Genomic DNA, 10,421 nt, shown 5'->3' with positions numbered 1-10,421 from the left:
GTCTCACCGTGGAGCGATACAGAGGCATTATGACATTTTCCGTTTTATTCATCATTCCCTTCCTAATAATTCCTAACATTCTGTTTGCTTTTTTGATTGCTGCAGCACAGTGAGCTGACGATTTCAGTGTATTATCCACTATGATGCCTAGATCTTTTTCCTGGGTGGTAGCTCCTAATATGGAACCTAACATCGTGTAACTATAGCATGGGTTATTTTTCCCTATATGCATCACCTTGCACTCATCCACAATACATTTCAACTGTCATTTGGATGCCCAATCTTCCAATCTCACAAGGTCCTCCTGCAATTTATCACAATCCACTGTGATTTAACTACTCTGAATAATTAGACAGCTCCAGTCCAAATACAGATCCTTGAGGTATGCCACTCTCTCCACTGAGCAAACTGACCATTTAATCCTACTCTCTGTTTCCTGTCTTTTAACCAGTTTGTAATCCACGAAAGGACATCGCCTCCTATCCCATGACATTTTAATTTTCTTAGAAACCTCTCATAGGGGACTTTGTCAAACACTTTCTGAAAATCCAAATACACCAATTAACCTTTCCTTTATCCTCCTGTTTATTAACCCCTTCAAAAAAATGAAGCAGATTTGTCAGGCAAGACTTCACATGGGTAAATTCATGCTGGCTGTCTTCCATTAAACCATGTCTTTTTATGTGCTCTGTGATTTTGATCTTTATAGTTTCCTGGATCACCCCTGGAGCCTTTTATAAATATCGGAGTTGCATTGGCCACCTTCCAGTCTTCAAGTACAATGAATGCTTTTTATGATAGGTTACAAATTACTGGTAACAGATCTGAAATTTCATTTTTGAGTTCTTTCAGAACTCTGACGTCTATACCATCTGGTCCAGGTGATTTGCTACTCTTCAGTTTGTCAATCTGGCCTACTACATCTTCCAGGTTCACCATGATTTGATTAAGTTCATCTGAATCATCACCCTTGAAAACCATCTGCGGAATGGGTATCTCCCCAACATCTTCATTAGTAAATACAGAAGCAAAGAATTAATGTAGTCTTTCTGTAATGGCCTTATCTTCCCTAAGTGCCTCTTTGATCCCTTGATCATCTAACGGTCCAACCAATTGCCTTGCAGGCTTTTTGCTTTGAATATATTTTTTAAGTTTTTATTATGAGCTTTTGCTTCTATGGCTAGTCTCTTTTCAAATTCTCTCTTAACCTGTCTTATCAGTGTTTTACATTTAACTTGCCTCTGCTTATGCTTTTTCTATTTACTTCAAATGGATCCTTCTTCCAACTTTTGAAGGAAGTTTTTTTGGCTAAAATAGCCTCTTTCAATTCACTTTTTAACGAAGCTAGCAGACATTTGTTCTTCATTCCCCCTTTCTTAATATGTGGAATACATGTGGACTGTGCTCTTAAGATTGTATTTTTAAACAATGACTTTAATTATAATGAGCAGTAGGCATGTAATTTCTACTTAACAATACAAAATTTTTTTACTGTCAGTTAAGAACGTGGCTTCAGAGATTATTCTTAGGTGCTGGTTAGTTATACATTCACCGCCTCTCACCACACAATGGGCCCCCAAGCGGTTTCAGTGGTAAGCATTTAAATTTCAGTCATTTTCCAGTTCTGCCCTATCAGTCTCCCTATCCTTAATGTAAATAAATTTTTATTATATCCCTTGACAACTTAAAATATTCAATATCAAAAAACACACTTATTGTTCATCAATCAAAATACTATCCTGGGGTCTCACTATCATCAAAGTTTCTAACAAAAATTTTCCAGCTCCCTTACTGTTCTTTAGCTAAGTCATCTGACATGAGCTCATGTTTTGGCTGGCTCTGCCGCCAGCATCAGGAGTTACTCACTCTGGAATGAGACAAAAAGAAATTTAAAACCACTGAAATACATTTTAAAATCATATAAACAACATTTAATTCTTGCAAAATATAACCACTAGTTAATTCCTATCTTAGCACAACACTTGGGACAAATTATCTCAAAAGCACACACAAAAAACACTGGGTCGCCCTCCTCATTACCTTGACACCGAGCCTCAAAAAATGGCAAAAAGCTCTTAGAGAGTGGTCAGACGCTCTGATTATATAAGTTCCACTAATAAGAAACCCATCTAATGACTGACATAAACAGTGTAAATTGACACATGCACCAGCATAGTATCAGTCTCCACATGTAGTAAAGATACGTGTACATTATAAATCATTCAGACCTAAAGGTGAATGCTAACATAAACCCTACTCAATCTCCTTGTTAAGACCATGCGATTGAACTGTGATAAGTGTGTATATTCAACGTTGTTCCTTACAAATCTACACAAAATCAGGATCACTCTCACTTAATCTCTCATCAATATTCTCTAAAATCACAAAGGTAAAATGAGAAAAAGAATGTGTGACCAACAGGGCCTCAATTCTTCAGTGTACTATCGAGGTCCAATGTTCTATCATACGAGTACAAAACAGAGTGTAAAATTTTCCCTGTGTAAATTAAAGGGCACATACACCATAATATACAGACTATTTGTTTAATTGCACAAGTCATCTGTCCTTTCAATTGATACTAGAAAGTTTATTGAATGGCAACATACAGCCATCAGAAGACTGAGGACAAACTGAATAGCTACCACACATTTCACCTACTCATACAACAGATTCCTCTAGTCTTTCTATGAACTCCGATTCCTAATGTTCCTTCCTCAGATCAGTGCAAAAAGAGATGGTTCACTAAATTGTGGACATAACTGTGGGTAAAGCTGTGGAATCTTCCAGTGCTGTTTTATGATGTGCTGTATTAAATGTATGGAGAGTATGGTAAAGAATACACTGTCCGCATCGATGCATCCCAATCATGAGCCATCAACAAAAGATTTTGATTAATCCAGCGGGCATGCTTATAGGCTCGCCTAATTAATGAAGCCAGATAACACCTTTGAGTAAAATCAGCATTCAATTCACATGCACTGTTTAAATTTGGTTATAGACGAACATAAGCTTTTCAAATGAAAAAATTGATCAACCAATAAATTATCGTAGAATTTTTGCGAATGACAACTCTGATAGTAGAAAGGAGCGTTGCGATCATTGAAAGCCCTCAGATCTTAACAAAACATTAATGTCCAAATAAGCAACACAAGATTTACTGTGAGTAAAAGCTAATTTCAAATATTTATCATTCTGGTTCAACCAAGACATAAAAGCATTAAACAATGTCCTTGCCTGTTGTACACTCTTAACCTTTCAAGGTGCATCTTTCATTTTTTTCTATCTTCCTCGTTTTTTCAAAGTCTTCCTTTTGAAAGTTTAGTGCTAGAGCTTTACTTATTATTCCGCTTCCAGTCATTAATTCAAATTGGATAATGATAAGATAACTATTGCCAAGTGGTCTCACCACCGTTGCATCTCTCACCAAATCCTGTGTTCCACTAAGAATTAGATCTAAAATAGCTCCCTCTCTCATTAGTTCCTGAACCAATTGCTTCATGAAGCTGTCATTTAATCCATCCAGGAGCTTTACCTCTCTAGCATGTCCTGATGTTACATTTACCTGGTCAATAAAGGGATAATTGAAATCTCCCATTATTACTGCATTGCCAAATTGGTTAGCTTCCCTGATTTCTCTTAGCATTTCATTGTCTGTCTTATCATTTTGGCCAGGTGACAGTAGTATACTCCTATTGCGATACCATTCCCCAACACACTGGGATCTCTACCCATAAAGATTCTATTGTGCATTTCCGGCCGAATTTTAAATTGGCCACACGCGCAAATATCATCACTTTCGCGCGTGGCCAGGCTCTGCGCGCTGCACACATTTTCAAAAGGGCCTGGTCATGCATGTAAGTGATGATACATGCACAATTGCCAGGCCCTGAAAAGAGGGTGGGCCAGGGGGCGTGGCCTGGACAGGGAGGGGAGGGGTGAGATGGAGACCAGACGGGACAGCGGCCATTAGCCACTGTCCAGGGGAAAGCATGCGCCGGCACCTTTTAAAATCTACTCCTTAGTCTCTTGCAGGATCTTTATCCTATTGGACTCTATGCCATCCGAACATAAAGCGCCACCCTGCCCCAGGCTGATCCATCCTATCTTTGTATAATTTGTACCCTGACATAGCATTGTCCTATCGGTTATCCTCCTTTCACCAGGTCTCTGAGATGCCAATTATTGCTACCTCTTCGTTCAGTGCTATGCACTCTAACTCTCCCATCTTACTGCTTAGACTTCTGGCATTGGTATACAGACATTTTAAATTATTTTTTTGTTTATATTAACAACCTGCTTATTAGTTGACAGGGATAATTTGGAATCTTTTAACTCCAGAGAACCTCACTGTCGGGATGCCCTAATTCTAATGCATCATTAGTATCCTTTGAAGATAACTCCCTCTGAACCATGCGCTGCTGAGCAACTGTCGGCTTTCCCCTTTGTTCTAGTTTAAAAGCTGCTCTATCTCCTTTTTAAAGGTTAGCGCCAGCAGCCTGGTTCCACCCTGGTTAAGATGGAGCCCATCCTTTTGGAAAAGCCCCCCCCCCCTTCCCCAGCTCCTTACAAAGCTGAATCCCTCTTCCCTGCACCATCGTCTCATCCACGCATTGAGACTCCGGAGCTCTGCCTGCCTCCGGGGACCTGCGTGTGGAACAGGGAGCATTTCAGAGAATGCCACCCTGGAGGTTCTGGATTCTAGCTTTCTACCTAAGAGCCTAAATTTAGTTCCAAAACCTCCAAATTTAGGCATGTTCAAATCAATTTAACAGGATGCTTTGGTGGTTTGTCTCCTTTATTTGGACCAAAAAATAGGGTTTTGTTTGAAATGAAATAGGAAATGTCAAGCACATATTGGGGCAGATTTTAAATGCCTACGCACGTAAGTCCTGGGGCTTGAAAAAATGGGCAGGACGGGGGTGGCCAGAGATCTCTCTTCGGCCGCTGGGCCTGGGGATCGCGTGCCAGCACTTGGCCGGCGCGCACAAGTTACACCTGCCTCTGGCAGACATAACTTCTGGGATAAAGGTATGTGGGTATTTTTTTTTTTGGGCTGGGGGGGGGCGGGACAGTTAGGGGAAGGGAGGGGAAGGTGGGGGTGCCGAAGGAAAGTTTCCCCCGAGGCCGCTCCGATTTCCGAGCGCCTCGGAGGAAACGGGGAACACCATCGGGGCTCCCTTAGGGCTCGGCGCGCACAAGGTGCACTAGTGTGCACCCCCCTGCTTGCGCTGACCCTGGATTTTATAACATGCGCGCGGCTGCGTGCGCATGTTATAAAATTGGGCGTACATTTGTGCGCGCCGGGTAGCGTGCACAAATGTACCCCATGCGCGTAGGTTTAAAAATCCGGACCATTATGTTTTGTTTTCGTTTCTATTCTGCTTTCCCGAAATGATGTTCAAAATGGCAAACAACATGTAATAACAATAAATAAATCATTAATGTAAAATAATCTGTAAAATTACCTGACAATTACTGAGCAGTTAGACAAATCTGGAGGTACAATCTTTAGCACTTTGTAACCAATGCTGGTAAGTGCTAATGTGCCAGCTAAACTTGTCCGTGTGTCCACCCAACTGGAGGCCTGATAACTTGCCTGCCAGTTGTTTGATTGGGCAACAATCTGAGGGGGGGGGGGGGCCATAGCCTTGCGATCTATCCTATTTAAAATGGCCCTGATCTGATTACAGTGAGGTCATTTTCAATAGGAGTCAAAGTGAAAAGAGCTCCAAATCCATCCATACGCATGCTTTGTCCTCAAACTAACTTGGTGTCTTTGAAAGGGACTTCAAAAAGACTCTTATAAAGTTGGTAACCATGGCATCTTGAAGACTGCTGACATATGGGGCACAAAGTAAAGACAGGCAAGTGGACACAGCAGGATTGATTCATTCTGCACAGCTAAACCTCTTATACTTTAATCTGTGCACCATCGTATGAGATTAGCCTTGACATTACCATGGCCCTACATTTTACATTTTACTAAAATAGTTAAAAATACAGATGAAATACAAACTATATAGCTGCCCATAGTTTTGCATATATAATCTAGACTGTACATAATTCACATTACATAAATTATAAAGAACATGTAGATAATTTTAATTTGTTCTTGCATGCCATCAGCCTTACAGTTGACCGAGTATGACTTTAAGATGAAGCTGAAGCAAAGGAAGTTATTTTATCTGAAGCAAGAATAGTCCTCTGTAGACTTATCCAGGTTTGAAAGTAAAATCTCAAACGCCGTTCAGCAAATGTTTTTGCAAAGGTCTTGAAAGCATAAGCCTCATGAGGAAAGTATGCTTTTCTGTTTGGAGTTGGATTGTCATTAGATCTAGTCTAGACCGAACGGTAGGACAGGCGAACATTCAAAGGAAACCCTGCTATGAAAATAGCTGTACAAATGGAACGCATGCTTTGCCCTAGTTGATTAGTAACATCTTTATGAAAAATAAAAAAAAAAACATTGAGGGGAAAAAGAAAATGTCAATTTTTTTCAATACAGGAATAAGAAAAGAATTTCTGCGTTCCCTTTGCAATGCTTCCAGCGCTGCCCGTCTTAGAGCAGTGCTGGAGATGCTGGGAGCAGAGCGGAGGGTCCCCTGCTCCCGGCAATAAATAAAGAGGTAGTGGGGGAGGTGGGGAGGGTCAGAAGAAGGGGGCATCTGCACCATTTCTCTTCTTTGCAGGAGAGTAGGAGGGAAAGGAGCGGGCAGGCTGCTCGTGAAAATGTTTTTAATAAAACGGGACAGGGAGCCTCTGCTCCCCAAAAACTTTTTGGGGGGTGAGAAGAGATCAGCCCGATAGGGTTTTCATAAGATATTGTAGGGGGTAGGGAGGGGATTGCCCTGCAACCTCTTATATTTGAAGGCTTTTTCTTTTTATGACAGCACTGCTTAGTTGAATATCATTTAAAGTTATCCAGCTAAGTAGTAAGTTGTTTCTGAGCGGATCTAAAGTTATCCAGCTAACTTATCCGAATGTATGCAATATTTAGCTAAGTTAACTGGCTAACTCAACCCCTGCCCCGGAATACCCCTCAAATGCCCCTTTTTATCTGACTATAATTCAACCCGATAAATGGCTGAATATGCTACATTTGCTATTTAGATGGGTATCTTTTGAGTTGTCCGTGTAAATGGCTTTTGAATATGGGCCTCACTATCCCTGTTTTCTGAGACTTTAACATCGAGCCACTCTTAGATAAACAGCCTTTCACTATAGTAAGGCACTGCACAATCCTTTTCAAAGTTTCTTCCATTGTAGAATGACCCCCAAGGACCCCAACAACTTCCGCCCAATTTCCAATCTTCCATTTATTGCCAAGATCATGGATAAGCTTGTCAACACGCAACTCTCTAACTATATTGAAGATCATAAAATACTGTACCCCTCCCAATATGGATTCCGTAAAGCTTTAAGCATGGAAACTCTACTCATATCCCTGACAGACCACATCATCATGGGTCTAGACAAAGGCCAATCATTTTTACTTATTCTCTTAGATCTTTCGGCCACATTTGACACTGTAAACCATTCCATCCTCCTCAATCAATTGTCAAACATAGGAATAACAGGAACTGCACTATCCTGGTTCAAAACATTCCTCAGCAATAGAGGCTATAAGGTCAAAATCCATAATAAAGAATCCTCCCGCTATACCTCATCTTTAGGAGTTCCACAGGGCTCCTCTCGTTCCCCTACGCTCTTTAATATATACCTTCTCCTGCTCTGCCAACTGCTAACCCACTTGAAATTAACACACTTCCTATACGCCGACGATGTGCAAATCTTGATTCCCATTAAAGAAACCATCACTAAAACACTTGAATTTTGGGAAATTTGCCTTTGAGAGATCAATCTCCTTCTCACTAGTCTAAATCTGACACTACAGCTAAGACGGAACTTCTTATCATCTCACCAGAAAATAGTAACCCCTCTCCGTGTCTTTCAACCAACCTAGTTACTACTCAAACAAGGGACTTAGGAATAATTATCGACAACCGTCTTAACTTAAAATCCTTCAAACAAACAACAAAAGACGGCTTCTATAAACTACAGGTTCTGAAAAGAATCAAACCTCTCCTTTACGTGCTAGACTTCAGAATGGTCCTTCAAGCAGTTATCTTTTCTAAGATAGACTATTGTAATTCTATCTTACTTGGTCTCCCTTCCGCATCCATTAAACCCCTTCAGATGCTCCAGAACTCTGCTGCGAGAATTCTGACTAACACTAGGAGAAGAGATCACATCTCTCCCACTCTCAAGAACTTACACTGGCTGCCAATACACTTTAGAATTATCCACAAATCCATCACCATCATCTATAAAGCTATCCATCACCATGCTATGCTTGATCTACAAATCCCACTCAGACGACACACCTCCACTAGACCCATCAGAGAAGCTTACAGAGGATCACTTCTCGTTCCCCAAACTAAAACCACACACCATTTATCTTTCAGAGACCGAGTCTTCTCCACAGCCGGACCATCACTATGGAATTCTATTCCCCCGGTTCTGAGACAAGAACCATTCCTACCTACATTCAGAAAAAGGCTTAAGACTTGGCTATTTAAGCAAGCCTTCCCAGATTCCAATTGAATGACAGCAACATCTTTTAAGAGACTTCACAATATAATGTAAATATTTAATCCTTAACTGCTCAGTTATCATGCTCTAATTCTTTCCCCAGTTATTTCAACCTTGTTGTAATGTAATTTTATGACCTCTTTGCACTTGTTAATGTTCCGTTTTTTTTTTTCGTTTCACACCCCCCTGTTATCTGTAAACCAGCATGATGTGATTTTTTAATCACGAATGCCGGTATAGAAAAACTCTAAATAAATAAATAAATAAATAAATAAATAAATAAATAAATAGAATCATTTGAAAGATTAACTTGAACATCATCGTCGTATAAAAAATATGAATGGGAAAGGAGTAAGGAAGTTTCCCTTTCAGGGGTCAGCCTCCCGTTGTCTCCTCTACCCACCTTTAGCCTTGCTTTTGACTCTCTTAAGCCAGGTTTTGGAAACTTCCCTGTGAGAGCCAGCCCTTCTTGGTGTAGTGGATGGGGGCATCCCTGTGTTGAAGGCTGGGTTTGGGGTAGGGAAGACCTGCAGCATGCAATCTCTCCTTCTGAGGACACACCTGACAGTGACCTGATGCAGAGGAGTTTTAACTTTGCATTAACTGCCCTTTTTTTGCACTACCTCCTCCCTTTTGAGGCAAGGAAGATTAATTCCACCCTTTTTGCTTCTTGCTTGATTTTTCCCGTTTTTGGGTTCAGAGACTATTTTTTTTGTTCCATTGGGAACTGACGGCTCTTGGTGCCCGGGACACAGTGACCAAACCATTCTTTCCTTGTGAAAGAAACAAACATGTGGAGAAATTCATCTGGATTAAAGAATCCTAACAAATGGCCCAAAGAGGAGCTGGGTAAGGAATAAGTTCTGATAAAATATTGGGACTGTTTGCTAACCACCTTCAGTGAGAAGAGCTGTGGCTTTAAGGAGAACGGAGGACTGAAATAAATTAATCTGAGAATTTGAGAATTGGAGTAAATGGGAAGAAGGAGGATTTCAGTGTAAATAAAGTGCTTTGAAAGGAAAGCAGAGACTTTGCTAAACAAGTGGAGTCACAAGTTTATTAAAACTTTCTACAGTCTTATTATTTATTGACTTTGATTGAGAAACAAATTGAAGCTCAGTCAACTGATCAACTATCAGTAAAAGAAGTTGGAACCACCCTGCTTCCCTGTGTGTGTCTATTGAATGCAGAGACAGTGATAGTTATCAGTGCTGTTTACAAGGGTTGTAAAAGGGCTTATTGCAAAAAAGAGCTGTGTATAAGAACTATTGTTCATCTCTCAAGTGGGGCCTTGGAACTCAGATAATTAATGCTATTTGTGGAACACATGAGAAGTGAGAGAGTTTAGAAGAGTTGTGTGCATAAGGGTCCATCTCTCTTTTTCTGTGTGCCCCTGGGTGTCAGCTCAAGGATCCATCCTACCCAAGGGTTACATATGCTTTTAAAGCATATGTAACCCCTGGAAGTTTATAAATTCATTTCTGTACCTTACCATAGAAATGTTCTGGGTACAAGGGGTCATCCTGGGGTTATATGAAGGGAATGGCTAGTAGAAAGAAACTCATAGGTAGCTCTGCCTCTAAGGGGTTTTTTGGGGGGATTTTTTTCCCTAAAAGGTTAAAAGTTGAATTTATTATTGATAGTGGGGAAAATTCCAGAGAGTGATCTAAGGGATGGCCCCATTAGATGTGGGGTAGTGGTGTGAGTGGCTTGTGTGGTGGTAGCCAATGGCTGTGTGGGTTTCAGTGATACAAAAGGGAGTGTTTGCCCCTGGCAAGGGACTGGTTGTCTGATGAAGGGGGTCGAGGGCCTGGAGGAGCCAAGCTGGG

Source organism: Rhinatrema bivittatum, chromosome 8, assembly GCF_901001135.1.
Source record: "Rhinatrema bivittatum chromosome 8, aRhiBiv1.1, whole genome shotgun sequence".
NCBI lineage: Eukaryota > Metazoa > Chordata > Amphibia > Gymnophiona > Rhinatrematidae > Rhinatrema > Rhinatrema bivittatum.
Note: the sequence above shows the minus strand (reverse complement) of the source record.